Source organism: Triturus cristatus, chromosome 3_1 (assembly GCF_964204655.1).
Source record: "Triturus cristatus chromosome 3_1, aTriCri1.1, whole genome shotgun sequence".
NCBI classification, from domain to species: Eukaryota; Metazoa; Chordata; class Amphibia; order Caudata; family Salamandridae; genus Triturus; species Triturus cristatus.
In genome coordinates this window covers 77,014,172-77,034,577 of record NC_140583.1, presented here as the reverse complement: position 1 = coordinate 77,034,577, position 20,406 = coordinate 77,014,172, and the positions used below count along the sequence as shown (strand labels likewise).

The following is a 20,406-nucleotide window of genomic DNA, read 5'->3' as shown; positions in this document are numbered from 1 at the left end:
CCCTGTACCACTCCAGCTGCAGAACCTCACTGGACGTGCAATAAATATCCAGTGACACACTGCTGTGTCATGTCTTTCATCATTCATGTATGAATGTGTGGATGAATGTAGGGACAGTGTTTTCCCTTGCGTCAACGATGCTCATCCTGTGGGATACCAGTTAGAGGGTGCTACATTGCATATTGGGCACAGGGTCAGACTGATTTGCATATGGCCATGTCTGAACTGGGGTGGCAGAGTGGGCTAAAGAACGGTGATGGATTAAACCCAGATCAGTTGACTGGGGGTGAGTGCTTGCAATGTTCAACACTCCGTCCATCATTTCCTTTGGATTTGCTTTGGATGACGGATGCTCCACGGTTCTCAATCATAAAGGGCCCATGAGTTGTTGCGCACAGGGTTAGTGGCACTACCACTAGGCCTGGGCGGTAAATTCCGTCCCGCTCGTGGAATTTGGGTAATTTCGCGTTCCCCAGAGAACGCAAAATTGCCCAAAATTCTGCGTTCCGCGGCTTTGCGGAATCTTTTGCTTGTTCGCGTTCTCAAAATGCGTGTTTGTGAGATATTTCCCCCCAAGCACGCAAACAGTGTTTTGCGAACAGGAAAAAAATCGTCGCAAACATGCAACCGCATGTTAGTGGATTTTCTGCGTGCTCGCAGAGAATTTTTACCGTTTTGTGGAGCTTTGCGTAGTGCAACAACGCAAATTCTTCCCACCCCTATGCACCACGTGGCGCTGACTGGCGTTGCACAGGGTTAGCGGCACCCAAGGCCTTGCAGCCATCATGGGCCTACCACCAGGTGGCGTTGACTGGCGTTGAACAGGGTTAGTGGCACCCAGAGCATTGCGGCCGGCACAAGCACCCCGCCACGGGACGGTGACTTTGGGTGCACTGAGTCAGTGGCACCTTAAGCTGCTGAGCAGGTGTGCAGCCTGCGATGATGCCCCGTCCCGGTGGTGCGGAGAGCTCAGGTTTTGAGTGCCCTGCTGGACCGCAGTGTAGACCAGAGCCAGCGGGCAGCGCGGGCCTACTGCCACGGTGCATCGCTGCCGGGATCCAAGAGTTAGTGGCACCCATTGGGCTGAGCGGTGTGCAGCCTGCGAAGATGCCGGGTGCACTGGTATGTCCTATGCCATGGAGTAATCAAGACCCAGCACCAAACGTGAGACCTGGTGGCGTGCGGAGTGGGGCTGCATGGTGTGGAGAGTGCCATGTCCGTGGGCCCCAGGCTTGTGGCTTGCAGTGGCACGTGTTGGGACCTTCTGTCTACACGCCAGTGGCGGAAGCTGAGCAGTGAGGCCTGGGTGAGCTTGGGTGGGCATGCTCCGATGGGCGGAGGGAGGGACTGGGGTGCCTCTGCCTGGATGTGCATGGGTGGGCAGGCGATGTTGTCTTGTGCAATTGTGTGTACTGTGCCAATCATGTATCTGGACTCTGTTTCAGATGATGGGTCTGTGTCAGATGTGTGACCTGGTGTACTGCTATACATACCGGCAAGTGGTTGGAGACACACCGGTGGCAGCAGGTGAGCAGTGTGGCCTGCGTGCGCAGGGGCGGCACTCTCTCTCTCTCTCTCTTCTTCTCTCTCTCTCTCCCCCTCTCTTCTTCTCTCTCTCTCTCTCCCCCTCTTTTTCTCTCTCTCTCTCCCCCTCTCTTCTCTCTCTCTCTCTCTCTCTCCCCCTCTCTTCTTATCTCTCTCTCTCCCCCTCTCTTCTTATCTCTCTCTCTCCCCCTCTCTTCCTCTCTCTCTCCTTCGCTCTCTCTCTGTCCTTTGATGTGCGCAGGACACACCTTCTCCTTATGATTTTTGTCTTGCAGGCTGGATTGGATTGTCCCGAGGGGAGCCGCCATGTGTCTTCATTTCATTTCAGTGTTTATGTTAATAAAGTTTCATTTGTTGCTTCGAAAGTGAATGTGTGTGCATGTCACCAGTTGTGATTATGCGACATCAAGCGGATTATTTTGTACGGGTTTAGGTGTAGCTGATGTGGCATGTCTTTGGTCGGGGGGGCCGGGGTGGGGGGATCCTGGGGGTGGTGGTGGTGGGTGTTGTTGCCCTTTCGGTCCTCCGGGCTGCATGTTCAGTTGCCCGGGTGCATATGTTGCCCTTCCGATGTGGCTGTGGGTGTGCTCCTTTTTGTGGTGCAGGCTGTGGACAAACTTTGCACCAGGTCAGAGGTGTTATTTTCCTGCTGCTAACACGCCTTATCGCAAGTTTTGTGTTCTTATCGCAGTTCTGGCTGGTCGTTGTGAATGTTGAGAAGTGGTGTTGTTGTAGCTTTTGGCACTGGAACACCTACTCTGCATCTCATTAGTGATAGTTGCGGGGGTCATCTGTGGTGATTTTTTTTGCGCCTGCTATCGCGGGTAAACTGGTGCTGTGGGCTTTTAAAACCAGCTAGTGATTGGGGCGATAAGTTTATCGCAACTTTGGCAGCGATAATGTGCCGTTAACTCGGCGATAGATCCTTGTGACTATCCCCCACAGTGTTGCAGACCTTGTATCCTGTGTCTAGAAATAATATTGGGAACATCCCTTGGCCTAGTATAAGCATAACATCTATGTGTTCGGGTGATTTGACCAAAGTGTTGTCTGTTCTGTTACAAAAAGAGGTCCCTTTGACCCTTTGAAGTTTACAATCTGCAGACACCCAGGACTGTTTCAGAAATTCAGAGGCTGTTACACACGCATAATACTGAACGCATTTTGCAAATATCATACAAACAATATTCAATTTGCCTGTGACAACTGGTGTTTTGCATCTTTTTAACAAAGTTGGATCTGTCTGGTAACTGGATTTAATGCAGTATTTGGACTGATTCTGTCACTTTTCCATCCTCTGTTCTCCAGCCTTTTTGGAGGACTTCCAATCATCATGCTGCTAATTAGCTGTAATATCATCATCTTCTTCCCGTTCTGAGAAGGAAATCAACAGCATGGAGTACACATAACCAGCCGAGCAAAGATGCAGAGAGACTCTAGCATGCTACCTGGGAGAAGCTTGGTGCAGTTCAGTCTCCAAACTTGCAAACAGACCGAGGCGAATTGCTAATTAAGCAAACCCTATGCCACTGTGCCTCTTTGCACACTTACAAGAACTATGAGAGGTCCTTCAGGCACCTTCAGGAGCCCACCAAGCATATCACATGCATTTCCATTTCCATTCCCAATCCCAGTTTCATGGAGGCTATCATCTATTCTCTGCCCTCTTCCTGGCAGACATATTTGGAAAACTTTGAGAAGTATAACCTTCAAACAACTTTCCCCAATGCTTATCAGCATTAGATCATTTTTCACTTCTGTTAATAACAAGGGAGGCTGTGGCATACTTTGAGCAGGCATGGTGTTCAGCTATCAAGCTAAAACAATTCATCAACACAATAATTAAAATGAATTAACACAGTCACATTTTTAAACAATCCTTCAAACATGTCTCCTTCCTCTTTACGTTCGGTGCTCTTTCTGTACAAAATATTGTCTTGAAGGAATGGAAGAATGCTCCTTGTCACTGCCAGAGAAATCATTCCCTTGGGAAGGTACAAGCCTTCAGTGGTGACCAGATGGAGTGTTGATTACCACCACACAACAACCCTGTGGAACACACAGAAACACTCGCACACATACACACTGATCAGCCAATGTTACCATGGTAACCACCACTGAATTATGCAATACCCCACTGTGCAACCACTATAGAATGGTGCAATGCCACCAGTGTGTGGATAGCTGGGGTACCATGGATGGGTTCTCCATCACACCGGTGACAGATATCGCATCAGTCTTATTACATGTGCATTAGGAGACAATGCACTTGTACTAACGCAGACGTGACATCAATCACGTTTGTGATGGACTCGGAGACCCACTCTGCCATACTGTTCATCAGTAAATGGCCATAAATCTAATCATACTCATGCAAGGGTGGCATGCAGCTTATTGACAACTGTCAATCAATGATGCAATGCCTCAGCTGGTGCAGGGGCACAAGGCACTGAAGCAGTGGCACACCGAATCACTCCTGAGCATTCACATGCGCGTCCACTGGCTGAGGAGCGACCTAGCTCTCCAATGGGGACAGGCACCTCGCATTCACTGCTGGTGCTAGAAATAGTGTGATAAGGCACTCAAAGTATATGAATCATATGTGTGATCAATAAAGCAAGAAGGCTTATACACCTTACACTTTCAGGGTCCTACCACAGAACTGATCTGCAACAACGTCAACTGCAGAATATTGCCTACCTCTATATTGCCAATATGTGAGTTAGAAATAGTAAATTGAGAGCGGAGTCTCACCACAGCCAAAGATGGCCGATAAGCCCTGAGCTCCTCCACCACTGGGGACAAAACACAGCCTCTGTCATCCTTCAGATGCCTCGGTCCTGTCAGCACGGAGGGGGCCACACCCTCATTCCCCAGAGCACTTGCTGACCCAGCCCTTAGGCACCACTCTCCTGTTTTCACCCGACTGTTGAGTCCCAACACTAACTCACTGCTGGTGGCCTGCAGCGAGCAATCCACGCCGTGGGTAGGCCTCCCCCGTAGCTGTACGCCTGGCCGTGACTCTATTCAATACGGGCGCCACACTTCACTGCCACCTACTAGGAGGAATGGAGTAGCTATTCTTATTTGTAAGACCCTCCCCAGTTCTGTTATTCATACGTGGACGGATGACGCAAGGTGCTATGCTCTTGTGAAGCTTCATATCGGCTCTACATTTCTTGGAGTGGGATCTGTGCTGGCCCAAATACTTGCTACTTTCCCTACCTTCATAGACCCCTGATCCAGCGAATACATCCAAAGTGGTGCTTCATGGTGACTGGAATTTGGCCCTGGATGCCATACTGGATCGCACGGTCTCCATGGACAAACATACCAATGCTAACGGGGCCCTGCTATGGGACATTTGTTATGATCCCTGGCTCTCAGATATTTGGTGTCTTCTACATCCAATGGACACAGACTATACATTTCTCGGCTCTACTACTACCTTGTGTCCCACTCGATCTTCCCACTAACCCAAGATTCCTCTATCCTTAAAGGATCCCTTAAGGACTAAGGCCTAGTCCAGTCCGTCTAGACCTAGCCCTGAAAGTGTGGGTTCTTACCCGCAAACCTTGGTGGTCTTAAATGGCATGGTACAAACTGTCATGGGAGAAAATTTTTGCTTCAGTTCCACATGGCCCCATGTCAAGCAGACAACAAGGGCTCTGTGATGTCCGCCCAAGCTCTTTGGGCCATAGCCACGGTCACCTTATGCGGCTAACTGAAGAGGGACACAGTTTCAGCTAACAAACAGCATAAGGAGCAGTAACGCTTCCTAGAACAGCACATCAAAACTTGCACTCAAGTGTAAGTGGGTGCCAGATGGTGCCAGATCCGCAGCCACCAGATGAGCCCGGGAGAAGGCCAAAATGGAACTTAACTCCCTTTACAAGTTTCGGACAGAATACGGACTCTATAGACTTAAATCCCATCCTGATGAACAAGGGGAGAAGGCAGGTAGACATTTGGTGGCACAGCTCCAACAGCTGGAAGTGGCAATGGCTATCCCTGCTATCAGAGATGACTGAGGTCATATGATTTGGGATCTCCAAGGTATTTCTGACACATTCTGAGCCTACAATGCCACACTGTACAGGTATGAACTTGGGAACGTTGATGACCGAATAGGTGCCTTCCTCTCCACCATCGCCCTACCCGGCCTTAACAATGAAGGTAGAGCCCTCTTGGATGGCGCTATATTAAGGAAGAGGTGGTGCGAGCCATTTTTGCCCTTCCTTATAACTGAGCCTCTAGAGAGTACTGGTTACCAGGATACTTCTAATGATGGCAGAAAACAAACGCTGTGGAATACCTTTATGTTGCTTTTCAGGAAGTGACAGACACAGGCTACATCACCAGCTTGTCCAACAATGCAGTGATCATGGTTGTGTCAAAGCTTGGTAAAGATCTCCTTCTTTGCAGAGGTTAGCATCCGATTTCCCTCCTGAACATAGACATTAAAATCCTGCTGAGCATTCTGGCTGCCCGATTCAGACGGGTCATTCCAAGTTCAATCCATGACACTGAGGTAGGCTTTGTCCCTGGTAGGTCTTCCCGCAACCACCTTCATTCATTGGCACACATTTTATGGCTCTCTAGTGACTCTTCGGAAGCCACAATTGCCATATGTTGGAAAGTGGGTTATTAGTAGTGGTAAATGTGCAACTACCACAGCAATAAGGCCACTAACACAGTCTAGGCCACAGAATAGGTCTCAGAAAATGATTCCCAAGCACAACCCTTGGTAGCGTGCCTGCGAGCGGGCAGGCTTAACTTCAGAAACAGGTATGTAAAGCATTTAAAAATATCAATTCAGCAAATATTTAAGACACATTTTACAATAAAAATCCAACACCAACACCAATTTATAAAAATAGGAAATATTTTTATCTTTAAAATGACACCAAAATGAAAAAAATCAATAGAGGGAACCGGATATAAAAATATTCAAAGATTTAGCACCATACAGCACATAGAAACCTGTAGCGCCTATTGGGTCATCTGGTCACGCTAAACTGGGACAAAGTCAAAGTTTCATGCCGACTGCGATGGATCCCTGCACGGCTATACCTCGCATTAGGATCTGTAACAGAATTTACCTTCTGACCAAGAAACTTTCCTGGGTGCTCTTCACCAGGCCGGGTTTAGTGAGGCTGACTTTCAACGAGCTCCCAGTCAGACTCTGGAAGTCGCTCCTCAGGAGCTTCTCATTGGGACGAACCTATAGGGCAGGCAGGCTCACAGTTGAGGGTAGCTGGCTTGGCTGTCCAAAACACAATCCTAGCGTCTGGAATTTCCAATATGGTTCTTGAAAGTTTGGGACTTCAGTATCAACCATCCACATGGACAAAGCCCTTACAAATCCACTGAACGCACTCTAGGCTGGGGATTCTTGGTGGTGTTGGTCCAGGTGAGCTCTGTTAACCCATAGCTTGCAGCGAGTCCACTCTTTAGTCTTCTTGAGGCAAGTTAGGTCCACAGGGCTGTAGTTCCAGATAGTGCAGCATGTTCAGTCAATCAGAGTGCAGGGCCTGGTTGGTGCAAACCAAACTTCCAGAATAGACCCTTCTTCGTCTCTAAGATTTAAGCAGCAGATCTGAGAGGCTATGCCCCTCTCAGAAACTAATTCAGTGTTCTCGGGTCAACCAGGAGGGCACTCCTATCCAATGAGGTGCAGGGCAATACCCTAGAGCATGACCATTTCCTCCAAAGTGTGGCACAATGGTCTCCTAAAAAGCACTATTCTTCAGAAATTCAATATGGCTGATGTCTCAAGAAAGTAGCAAGTGCTAGCTAAACCAACCTCCAGTATGGCTCATTTCCATAGGTCTTCTCCTTCTTACATCTGCAAATTCCTTCCTTAAGTGTACCATCTGGCTGGGTTCAGAGTGGAAGGCGGATGGACATGGCTGTCTCTGTCTGTCCCCTCTACCTTTGAAGCTGATGATTCACAGCCCCTTTCCTCATAACTCTGACCAATCAGGGCAGACCACTAGAAGTCTGAATTTTGGCTGACAGACAAGAAAGTCTTATAACATTTTTTCTGTACATTTTAGGATAAATTCAACAACAGCATCTTGTTGGATTTATCAATACCATTCTCCTAGGTCCTTGAATGATATTGTTTGGTTGTCCCTTGCAGTAGTTATGAACTCATAAACTATAGCCAAGTTAACCTATGTGGCTGGGGATCTACACTGGGGACAAAGAATTGTCCAAATTCTCCAACACCAGGGCCTATAAAACAGCTTTTTTAAGGGCACTGCTTATAGCTACAAGACCCTCATCCCTGGGACACATAGGGGAGACTTTAGGGGTCCTGAATATACATAGGTAATGTTGATCATCACTCCAAAGTGCTCCTTGCACAAATGTCAATTTGGGGAAGCACTATTCTACAATGAAGGTAAGTGAAATGTGCTATTGCTCTATCCCCAAAGCATAAAACACATCTTTTACATGGGTCCTACTTATAAGTACCTGACCCCCCCACAAAGGACACCTAAGTGAGACCCTAACAGTGCCTAATATACCAGAATATATTGTAGTTTATCACTTTTTTAGTGACCCTAACATCAAATTCGAGTTGTGGCACAATTTATAAAAGCAGTTCTGTAACACACGGCTTCTTTTAAAATACCCTCAGTCTCTCAGCAGTGCACACATGAAAGTTCTGAAAGGGCTGCTGGCCTCTAAACTGTCATGCCCTGTTATTTACTAGGTACTTAAAGGTAGTTTTAGTTTCCCTGCCTTATAATGTACTAGAGCCTTATTGGGGAGGTCATGCCAATTGTAGGGGTAACCTAACCCATAGTGTACCCTAGTGTGTATATGTGTGTTTCTGTGTATTCTAAGTGTTTTCAGCATAGCAATTGCCTTGCGTCTGGTTAGGCAGAGCCCAGGGATAGCCAGTGTCAGTTACTACCATTACTAGTAAGCAACACAATGGGAGCACAGGATGACTTTGCAACACCATATCAGACTAGAAGACATTTGATCGTACTGAGTGGCACTGCATGTTCAGAGTCTTTAGCCGACTGGGCTTGGGGGACGGATTAATCTCAAAACTGCAATGGCTCTAGAGTGAGTCTACCACCCAGCTTAAATGCAGCGGATTGCTATAAAAAACAATCCATATTCATAGAGCGACCACACCGGGGTGCCCTTTCTCACCCTCATTGTTCCTATTGGCCAAGGAACCCCTAGCAGTAGCCATATGCCTCAGATTGTAGGCATACTCACTGATCCGGTATGGTCAAGATCCTACTTTATGCACATGATATTTTGCTTATGCACACTGACCTTGCCAGATCAATTCAAGCCTTGATGTTTCTTATCTAATTCTTTTCCAGAATCTTGGGGTACAAGGGCAACTGGGATAGGAGCGAGGCACTGCCTATGTGTCGTATCACAACACAGGTGTACATTGCCGATTTCTCATTCCATTGTAAATGGCAGTGCCTCAAATATTTAGGTATTCTGGTCATTAGAGGCCTTAAGCATATGGTTTCGGGCAATCTGGATCCCCTCGCAGCTAAGACCAATCTTGAATACGTTAAATGGAACCACCTCAACTTATCCCTATGGGGGTGAGCACAGGCAGTCTTACATATGTCTTTGGTATGCTCCCCCTTCAGGTTCAAATCCATACTTTGCAGACTATAGGCAAGAGGATTTGGTCTGTTATTTGGGGAGCTACGAGACCGTAACCATCCGTCTCTAAAATGATAGTGCGCAGGAGATGCAGAGGACTAGGGGTACACTGGATCTCACTTTATTATCATTACATTAAGCAGAACCTCCCTATCTAGGAAGATGGGTGAGGTACCCCCCTTCTGCGTACGCATGGAGCGTGCCATGACTGACAGTGATCCTGGTCTGGATATTCTCTGCCACCACTAGACCCCCTTTAATATAACGACTAACCCTATGGTGCAAACAATGATGCTGGTTTGGAACCATGCCCACAAGCTTACTGACAGTTCAGCCCGCCTTCACCAGCAGGCTACCTTGTGAAAAATGCTGCCATTCAAGTGGGCGGCTGCCCCCTCCGATGGTCGAGCTGGTTGTCGGCTGGGATGAGGATCCTAGGTGATATAGTCCACATAGGCGAACTGAAACCTTTTTTAAAATTGCGAGAGGAGTTTCATATACCCCTTTCACAGCCCATGGTGCCAAACCATGGAAAATCTCATTCTCTCCCTTCAATATCTGGATACCTAGGGAAGTTACAAGTGAGTCATGTCTGGATTTTACAACCTGCTGGTCCAACACCTTCACTCAAGCCCCCTTCTATCCTCTCTCCACCCAACTTAGCAAAATGCTCTTGGAATCCAATACCTGAAAGGAGACTGGAAGGAATTGATCGCAGATCTGAGCAGTGGGGTGTGCGAGGCTAGAATCAAGATCCAGAATTGGGCCTGGACCCCCATAAACTCACAACAATGGAGCTCTTACCCCATTCGTAATGCTGGTGCTGCTCGCAACCCATCTGCAACACACTCCACATATTATACGATTGGGCGACCATCTCTCGTTTTTGGTCCGCATAGTTGACACCCTCAGTCATGTGCTTCTTCTGTCCTCCCTGTGGCCCTTGGTCATATTACATAACGCTGCTGATTTACCTGATGTTACTATGCGTATTCGGTTATTCTTGTCCATGGTGCTAACAACAGTTGGCACTCACAACAGCTTCCCAGACAAGAGGAATGACTCTCTGCGATGTTTAAAGCGGCATCATATCAAAGCATACTCTATCGATTACAAGACAAGGCAGACCTGTTACACGCTATTTGGTCCCCTTTTCTGATCCTCCACACTCATGTTCGGGACCTCCAATCTTCTTAATCTGCATTGATCTTAAGAGGTATGTCTAGATCTGTAGGCTATTCCACCCCCTCCCACTCCAGATTTAGATCTATTTGTGCCAATGATACCTTCCACCATCCAGCCATCCATCTCCCACCCTTCCCACCTTCTATACAGTGTGAAACATGCCGGAGAGCTGAATGGCACTACACACGCACAACTCCCTCACCTGTAGCCTGATACCAACCCCACCCTCTTCCCCACACAGGCTCCTCCAACTTTCTTGGCCCGATACCCGCACCCGGTGCTGAGTAGACCGTAATCTGTTATTGAGTCCATAGTAGAATCCCCTGTTTTGATGAGAGTTGCTCATGGGACTCCTTCCTTGATACCTTGCATACTCACTCCCATTGGCATGTTGGTTGGTGGGATGACTATTGTCGATTGATGAATGGCTCATTGCTCAACTACTGTTATAGTTATGAGTACTTCATAGTATGATAGTGTACCCAAACATTATACAGATGTACCATTGGTCTTTGTATCTGATAAAATCTTTGGAAAAAAATAGTCAATCTACACCTACCCACATGTATATACCTTAATGATATAGTGATATTGGTAGTTTGCTGTCGATATTCTAGCAGGTCGATATTCATTGCCTCTGTATTCTGATATTCAACTGCACTGCCCCTCTACCTGCCTATACTAAATTGAATAGCAGTAAACACAGTTACATGCTTGTGCGGTGGCTGCACAACAGGGGAGGATGTAATTTAATATGAGAAAGTGATAGAGTAGATGGGCGTGACACAAACTGCGTAATAGAGTAGATGGGCGTGACAAAATGAGGAGAAGTGGGGGGTGAATTAAAGAATGAAGGAAAGCAGATAGGGTGAAAGAGGAGACACAGAGGAAGCTATAAAGGAAGAGGTTAAACAGATTACTGCATCCTCTGTCTTGTTTTGAAACCTGCTGATTCAATATATATATATATATATATATATATATATATATATATATATATATATATATATATATATATATATATATATATATATATATATATATACACATCCTGCTCCTGGAAAGCAGTGAAGGAGGTTCAACTTCGACCTATGCTCAGAGATCAGGTCTGCTCATCCTGGCTAAACAAAGAATGGCGAAATATCAGCATTGTTTGCCAAAAATTGATTGGCTGGAGTTTAATTTGTTTTGTTTACTTGGAAAGCCCAAGACTTAAATCTGTATTTTGAAGTGCAAAGAGCTCTTAATCCTGCAGGCGCTGACACATCTCCACATCCCGCCCTCTATTTGCCAACGGATTAGATGCAAAAAGGCAGACAAAATCTCTGGCTCCCTTTGACTTTGCAACGAAATGTTTCATCTTCAAAATGTCGTTTGGTAGCATAAGCCCCTCCTGAAACTGTACGAGTTTCTTCAGTCACTCCTCACAGAAAGTTTATGAGGACTTTAAAAAGTTTTTCAACCATTTATCCCAAAATAGCAGCATATGTGATGAAGCCAGTCACGTGCAGAATTAGTTTTAATTTCCAATCATTAGTGGTCTTCTGTCACTAGAAATACAAAATCTAATACGATGTACTTAGGAGGAGGCTTGACGAGCTCCAGCACTGAGGGATTCTGAGCTGAAACCTTTTTAAGTAGGGTTGTTTACCAGGGTAGATATATAGTCACAAGCGGTAAACAGAACTGTACTCATGTGGATTCATTTGGCTTGCTGGCCAGAAACAGGGACATTTTCTTGTGGTGATCCAAGGAATGGACAAAAAAAGAAATCAAAATGCTTATGTTTTTATTGTTTGCGGAAAGACTTAGGGGCATATCAGTAACGAGGCGATATAAAAATTATCGCGGCTTTTGCGTCCGTTTTCGGGCGAAAAGCGGCGATAATTTTATCGCCTAATTAGCAAGGTCACGCTATCGCGTGAAACCTTGCATTAGCCAGGTCTGATTTGCATTTTCAATCACTTCCCTTCCCCTCCATGCTCCCGGCTGACTTTTTGGTAGTCCGCTCCCTTCTATCCTCCCCTCCCATCACTTGCCTACTCACGTACCGTCCCCCCCAGCCCTCACCCTCATTCCTACCAGCTTTTCAAGACCTACTGGCCAATCTGGTGGTCAATTATGCCTCGGTTCTGGTGCTGGGGGATTTCAACTACTGGCCCTCAGACCCATACGAGTGCCCAGCTTCTAAAGAATTTACAGAATCCTTATTATCCCTCAACTTTGTGCCACACATAACTGTCCCCACTCATTCTCGCGGGCACACACTCGACCAGGTCTGGTCTCTCAACCTTCCAGTGGCCTCGTTGGCGGTCTCTCCATGCCCTTGGTCCGACCATGCCCTCATCTCTTTCTCCATTCTCCATAACCCAATATCCAAAACCCCGCACGCTAAAAACACCTGGTCGCGGAATTGGAACAGGCTGGATCTCCCCTCCCTGACCTCCCTGCTCCGCAACTCCATCCCCACCCTTACCAGCCTACCATCGGCTTCTCAAGCCAGGGCCATTAACACCTGGCTGGCGGGAGGTTGCGACTCAGTGGCTCCCCTACGCCGCATTTCCATCCGTCGTCTCAAGGACTCCAATAGATGGTTTAACGACCACCTAAAAGATCTTAAACTGAGCGCCCGACGGGCGGAGAGGCAGTGGAGGAAAGATTACAGCCCCTCATCAAAAACCCTCTTCCTCATGTCACTGGCTGAATATAAATCAGCAATCTTGGTCGCAAAAACCAATTACTTCTCTACCAAAATCACGTCTGCTGACAACAAACCCAGGGTAATCTTTGGCATTGTGAATGATCTGGCATTCTCAGATCGTACCTCGCCCCAGGTCCCTCCTTCCCAGCTTCTTTGTGACCAACTTAATAACTACTTCCTGGACAAAATTACAACTATCAAGACTAATATCCCACTTCCCTCGCCTGCTTTTGTTGATCCCTCCCCCCCTACCGTCCAAAGTCCTCTCACTTTCATCCCTCCTCTCACTCAGGAATCGTTTCTGGCGATACTTCCCAAAGTGAAGTCGGGGTCTCCGGCGGACGTCTGCCCCGCACGCATTTTGCAGCAAATCTACTCTAGCTGCCCGGATCCCCCTATTGCTTTCCTCAACGGTTCCTTGGCACAGGGTGTTGTGACCCCTGCACTAAAAGCGGCCACCATTGTGCCCCTTCTGAAGAAACCTGGCGCGGACCCCTCCATCTCGGCCAACTTTCGCCCCATCTCCCTGCTGCCCTTCCTGGGCAAGGTGATGGAACGCCATGTCACCGCGGTACTGAGCGCTCATGTCGAGGCGAATGGGGGGTTGGCCTCCCGCCAGGCAGGATTCCGCCCTAGGCACTCGACCGAATCGGTCGTAGTCTCAGTCCTAGACAACCTCAGGAAGGGTATGGATGACAACCACCACCAGGCACTGGTCCTCCTTGATCTCTCCGCCGCCTTTGACACGGTGGACCATACCATCTTACTTTCCCGTGTCAAGGCGGCCGGCATCCGGGGATCAGCTTTGATCTGGCTCTCCTCCTTTCTGAGGGACCGCACCCAGGCGGTTCGACTAGGCGATTTCACTTCCACCCCTCTCCCTGTCACCTGCGGGGTTCCCCAGGGCTCTTCTCTCTCTCCTTTACTTTTCAATCTTTATATCTTCCCTCTTATCTTTGCACTCCAGCAGCTGGAGGTCACCGTCTACAATTACGCGGATGACCTCCAGCTCATCTTTGATCTATCCCCTTCTTCTCTCTCGGTCTCTAATTTCCAGTCAACTATGACATTTATCAGGGACTGGATGAACCACAACCATCTTAAACTGAACCCGGACAAAACCGAGCTGGTTCTCACTGGTGGTTCATCCAGCCCCTGGAACTCTCTTTTCTGGCCCCCCGCTCTTGGCCCGGCACCATCCCTCTCTACCACTGTCAAAACATTGGGTGTCAAAATCAATAATCAGCTCACTCTTCACTCACAAATCAGCTCTGTGGTTTCCTCCTGTTTCCTCACTCTCCGAACTATCCGCTCTGTCTCCCGTTTCTTCTCCCCCCAGGCACTAAAGATCATCATAGCCGCCCTGGTAATTTCGCGTTTGGACTACGCCAACGCCCTCTATCATGGCATTCCAGCGTACAGCCTGCGCAGACTCCAAACCATCCAGAACCAGGCGGCTCGGTTGGTATACGGTCTTCCACGCTACCACCATTCCACTCCCCTTCTAAAGGAGCTTCATTGGCTCCCCGTGAAACAACGCTCCCTCTTTAAGATCGGATGCATGGTCTTTCAGGCCCGTCAGGGCACTGCCCCCGCTTTCATCTCCTCACTAGTCAAACCTTATGTCCCCGCAAGAGATCTCCGGTCTTCTTCCAAGTCTCTTCTCCAGATTCCCCGCTTCTCACGCAAAAAGTGGGGCGGGTCTAACTTCTCATTTCTGGCCCCCACTCTCTGGAACTCACTTCCAGACCACCTCCGCTCCGCATCCCACTACCTCTCCTTCCGTAGAGATCTGAAAACCTTCCTCTTCTGCCAGGCTTTCCCCGCCTAAACTTATCTCATTCTTTTCCTGGTCTTTCTCCCTCAGTTACTCAACCCCCAGCGCCAAGAAACCGCAAGGTGTACGCCGCGCTCTACAAATGTTTTAAATTAGAAATTATTAGCGCCCGGATTCTTAACACCCAGCTTTGCATCTCTAATGAGACGCAAAGTGGGCGTTCCTGACCTGACATGACAGGAGAAATGTCGCTAAGCGACATTTCTCCTATCATCAAGCCCCACGCTATGAAGCATAGCGGCAAGAAAAGTAGCGATAACCCCTGTTATCGCTACTTTCCTTACGCCTGCTTCAGGACTGACTTAGCCATGATATCCTATGGAAGGTGGATATCATGGCTAAGTTTGTGAGTCCCTATCATCAAGCTAACGCCACATTTCGTGAGATTATCGCAGGGTTTCCAGCGATAATCTCACGTTTGGCAGTTAGCGCTAGGATTTTTATCGCTTTTGAGATAAGCGTTGCTAATAGCACGCTATCTCAGGGATAAAAATCCACGTTAGCTAGCGATAATTATCCTAGCGCTAAGTGCGCTTAGTGATAATTATCGCTGGTTGTTGCTGATATGCCCCTTGGGGCCTCTTTTATGAGGATGTCACGCAGTGCACCGCAGCAAATCACCTTGCTGCGCTGCACTGTATGACAGGGAAATGGCAGGAATGTGCCATATTTAAGGCAATACGGTGGATTCCTGTCCTATTCCTTGTGCTGACGCTGCTTTAGCAGCCTAGTGCCAACTCGAGCGCCCGTGCACCAGTGGCTAATTTGTAAAAACAGAATTAATGGGGCCTCGTCAGAAAACCAACCATAAAAGTGGGGGTAGGATGTGGTGTAATGGCTAGAGCTGCTGGCTTCAGAGCTGGAGAACCAGGTTTGAGTCTCAGCGTCCGCTCAACATCCTGCGATTATGGCCAAATCATTTAATCTCACCGTAAATAAATGCGACTTTAACTGGTGCTCATGAAAAGCACCAGCATTGATGATTAAGTGCTGGTGCTGGGCACCAGAAGCCACCAGATCAAATTAAGCACTGCCATGCACCATGGTGCAAGGGTGACTGTGTTGCATGCAGAATTGTTTATTAGAAGGAAGGGGCACCTTCCTGCACAAAAACAATCATGTGAGGCACATTCTTCTTTCTCCGTGGGCTGAATGCAGCACACAGAGAAAGAGGAAGAAACAAGGAGAAATAGAGATATTTCTTCTCGTTACGCCTCCCTTGCAAAGGTGTACTTTTTTGCGCATTCCCAGGTTTACAGTTTATTGTAAATCTGGGAATGCATCAAAAACCATGGGAGCTGCATGGGAACACCCAACAATGGCCAAATAACGCCTAACCAGGGCAGGTAATGCAATGTAGCGATTTACGCTGCGTTGCGCTATTCCAGATTTTTGAAGCCATTCAATGGCTTTGAATGGCTTAAAATATCTAACTTAGAGGTTTATGTCACACATGTACCAGGTTGCATTGTGGAAATGAGGCCCATGGTATCTCCTGCTGCAGAGCTACAGGAGAAGCAAAGGTTCTCAGGGGCTCCCTAACTTTTGGTTCTATGGTTTCACCACCTTGGCAGTCGGGTAGGAGGTTTACATCCTGCGCCCTCCATACATTGCTTCTCTACCTCTGATGCCTGAATGTAACGTACATTTTTGCCGCAAATATTTACCCCAATTCCTGAAGAATATTCATACTTGCAATACATTATTATAAAAGTTCATTTAAAAACAATCGATATAAAAGAAAGCTGAGGCAAACCACAGCTCAGTGGTAACACGGGAAGGGATTTTGTCAGTCAGGTGCCATTGGTAAAATTCTGGCTATTACAGAAATAAGGTATCTGCTCAGAGTGCATAGACACCATGTGTGTATGTTGTTGTCAGCCACTGCTAGCATATACTCATGAAACTAGGAACCTCAGATCAAGCTACAGCTGGCAACCGACATCAAAATCAATAAAATAGAGTGGGAGGGTCCGAGTGTACAGGCGCCAAACCGCGAAGTGACAGCTAAGGGCACAACACAACCACCTTCTTTTAGGAGAACAAAAGAAAACCAGCCCTTTGAAGCAAAGGTGTGAAGTCTATCTGACCATGGTATGCTGCCTACTGCAACGCTACTCCAGGCAATACTGAAACTGGCCAATTAAAGTTGCTTATTTTGGAATAGTCCCAACGTTCAGGTGGGGATCTTCCCACACTTCCTGTGTGCTGCAACTGAGAATTATACAGACAATGATCATCCCTCCTTCAATAGCACATCTTCTTCATCACGTCAGTTTATAAGCTCTTAGTACCCCGCTTTACTTTCTGATAAACCTATCATACTTCTGAGATATAGGAAGGGAGTAAATACAATTAAAGGATTGGGTATTTGGACATAATATCAATTAATGAATATTTAACTATAAAAATATCAAGTTTTCGATATCGTGATATATTAATATCATGATACAGTTATATAGTGGAAATAAATGTCGATTTTTAGGTAAGTAATATTGCTTGCAAAAATAGCTGTATTTTTAATATCGTTTGCAATAATATTGTTCTAAAAAATAAAAAAAATTAATTACTTTGATGTCTATTAGTTCATATTTTAATTGTATATGTTATATATTGTTTGTATAATTGCTTTTGTATTTTAAAATATAGTTTTTAATAACTTTTAGTATAATTGTTAATAGTAATTTATAGTGCTGCAGCGGGTTGTGAGGTTTTTAGGAGTACAGGGTAGAAAGGTAATAATGTATAATTAATTAATAATTATGTTTTTTTAATTTTTATTAATTATCTAACAGATGATTAATAATGCAAATTGTGTAATTGTAAATGTTTACCTGATACTTTAGGTTTGGGTTTTTTTTTGTAGGAGTATAGGGCGGGAAGTTAATTAGGTGATAATTTATTAATTATTTATTCATCAAGTATTCTTAATTAGTTGTTTGATAATTAATTTGATAAATTGTGTACTTGTCATATATTTTATTGATATTTTGGATGTATGTTGTTGGCCATTTAGTGGTATAAGGTGTGAAGTCAATTAAAAATTAACAGATTAATTATTAATTATTAATTTAATATTACTAATTAATCTGATAATTAATCAGCTAACTTGTGTAATAATTGTTTTATGTTATTTGTTGTATGTTGGGTGTTGGATTTGTGGGGGTATAGGTTGGGAAGTTAATTATATAATAATCAATTCTCAATTAATTATTAATTATTGAATTAATTAATAATTATATAAATTGTTTAGAAATTATATTGGGTGCTGTTTTAGTAGGGGAATAGGGTGGGAAGTTATTCAATTACAATTAATTAATAAATAATTAATCATTCATTAACAATTTGTTTATATATAAGTTAATATGTTAATTGAGTTATCTTTTTATTGTAATTATATTTTAAATGTGTGTTGCTATGCATATGGGAGTATAATGTGTTTTTTTAATTAAATGATCAATTGCTAACACATTTTTAAATTTGAAATTAATAATTTGTTAAGAAAATCAAATATATAATTGTTTTTTAAATGTGTATATACAATTTTTATATTAATAGTTGTATTTTTTTGGTCGATTAATACAGTATCCTCTGCATTGAATTTTTACAGATACTTTCTCTGTGTATGATGATGAAAATGTATACAATTGTTGTACTTTTGTACAATGTAATTGAGGATCTTATGTCGGTAAGGAGAAAGACTGAAGGATAGATTCTTCTAACATATACTTTATGATTATAACAAATACTTTTTATTTGTGTATGAAATGTATTTTACAAGCTGAGATGCTACATCAGGAATTACACGTGAGAACTACGTCCAGATCCAAATGTGCTTTATTGAGACCAAGATTTGGGCCAACTTCTTTACAGAAGGCCCTATGATATGACTTTGTGCAGCATACAGGACTTAGGTAAATCTATGCAAACAATATGGACTTTGTAACTCAATGTTCATTTACTACATTCGCATTTTGTATGTCTGGACTTGTTGAGCCAGCCACCAAATAACAGACTCTAGTCAGGTTTTTAGGCTATCTGCGATGCATATGTATCTGTTCGATTTGCACATAATGAATAACAGTGTAGACCATGTGCCTATTGTTGGTTGTTTTAAAAGTTCTGCTCTATTTTATCTAGTTGGTGGCTCAGCAAGCCCAGTTCTTTTTTTGATGTTCAAAGCTGCGATTTAGAGGAATTATTTGGCTACAACGATTTCTCAAATTGCAAAAATCGTTTTCTTATATTGAAATACATTAACTAGGAATATGCCAAGATGAAAGAACTGGGACCTCCCTTGACTTAACTGAACAGTGACCACTGAATGATATCCCTACTGAACCAGGAGACCTGTTACAATCAATCCATCAATTCAGAACTTCACTACCAAATATTTCCTACTCGAAATCTAATCCACTGTCATCACAGCAAACCCACCAAGACCATCTCATAATCACTACAAATGCGAACACATATAGGGACTAGTAATACAGGCCCAGGAGCTTGCGAACAGCCACTGCCTACATAAACATATTCCATTTACATTCGCCATATGGACATTTCCTGAGTGTCTTGCACTTATGATGAACACCACTTCTGCAAACTGCTGCCCTACACCTTACATCTAAATATCTTCAGAGGAAAAATACAGATTGGTTCATTATTTAAACCGTAAGCCCTATGCAGAAGAGCTTGGCAATGTGGTACTATATACAACTAAAGAGACAAGTGAGAAGGACATGATGCATAAATTAACTGCAACACCATTTTTGATATGTAATCCTGACTACTAAAATATATTTTATGTTATCCAGTGTAAGTCAAAAGCGCAGGGATGGCATCGCGCTAATCCTATGCGACACTCTAAGCCTGAAAGAGTAAGGTTTTGACTCTTATGACATATTGACTGTTCTCTTGTGTCTGGACAAGGCTAAACCACTCTGAAGAGCTCTCATGAGAGCGAAACACGTGTCAGGGGTTGCTTGTATTAATTCTAGGTTGACTTGGATGGTATTTACCAATCCAAAGCTGTAATACTGTGTCTGGAGTGGTAATTGGCTTTTGTCATTTTACAGCTCGGCCAGGACAGCACTGTGCTAATCCTCTGCTGAAAGACTTTGCTGTAGAAATGGCAAAATACTTCGTGGCATATTTACAAGCCCCTATCGCCACAGGAACAACACTTTTGTGATACAGACTTCTGCTTATTTACACGGCAGCGTTAAGCCACTAACATTTGGCTTAACGCTGCCTTGTAAATAAGACTCCATCTTAACATAAAAAGGGGAGGGCAATGGATGTTCTGGTGGGCGTTCCACCGCAACACTCAGTGATTTTAATGCTGCCCAATATTTACAAGGGCATCATAAATATGTGACAGCACCAAAATGAAGACCAGGGAAAATCTGGTCTTAAACAGGCACAATGAGGAGAAATGTTTAATTTCTCCTCTTTTTGCTGTTTCTATGTGCGCTGCGTTGTG

At 45.1% G+C, this 20,406-nt stretch overlaps 1 protein-coding gene across 1 annotated transcript in view; it reads right to left on the bottom strand.

The window, feature by feature from the left end:
* The window catches only part of LRRC4C (leucine rich repeat containing 4C), a 1,197,586-nt gene that overhangs the window by 916,669 nt on the left and 260,511 nt on the right, over positions 1-20,406 (bottom strand). The window lies entirely within an intron of this gene.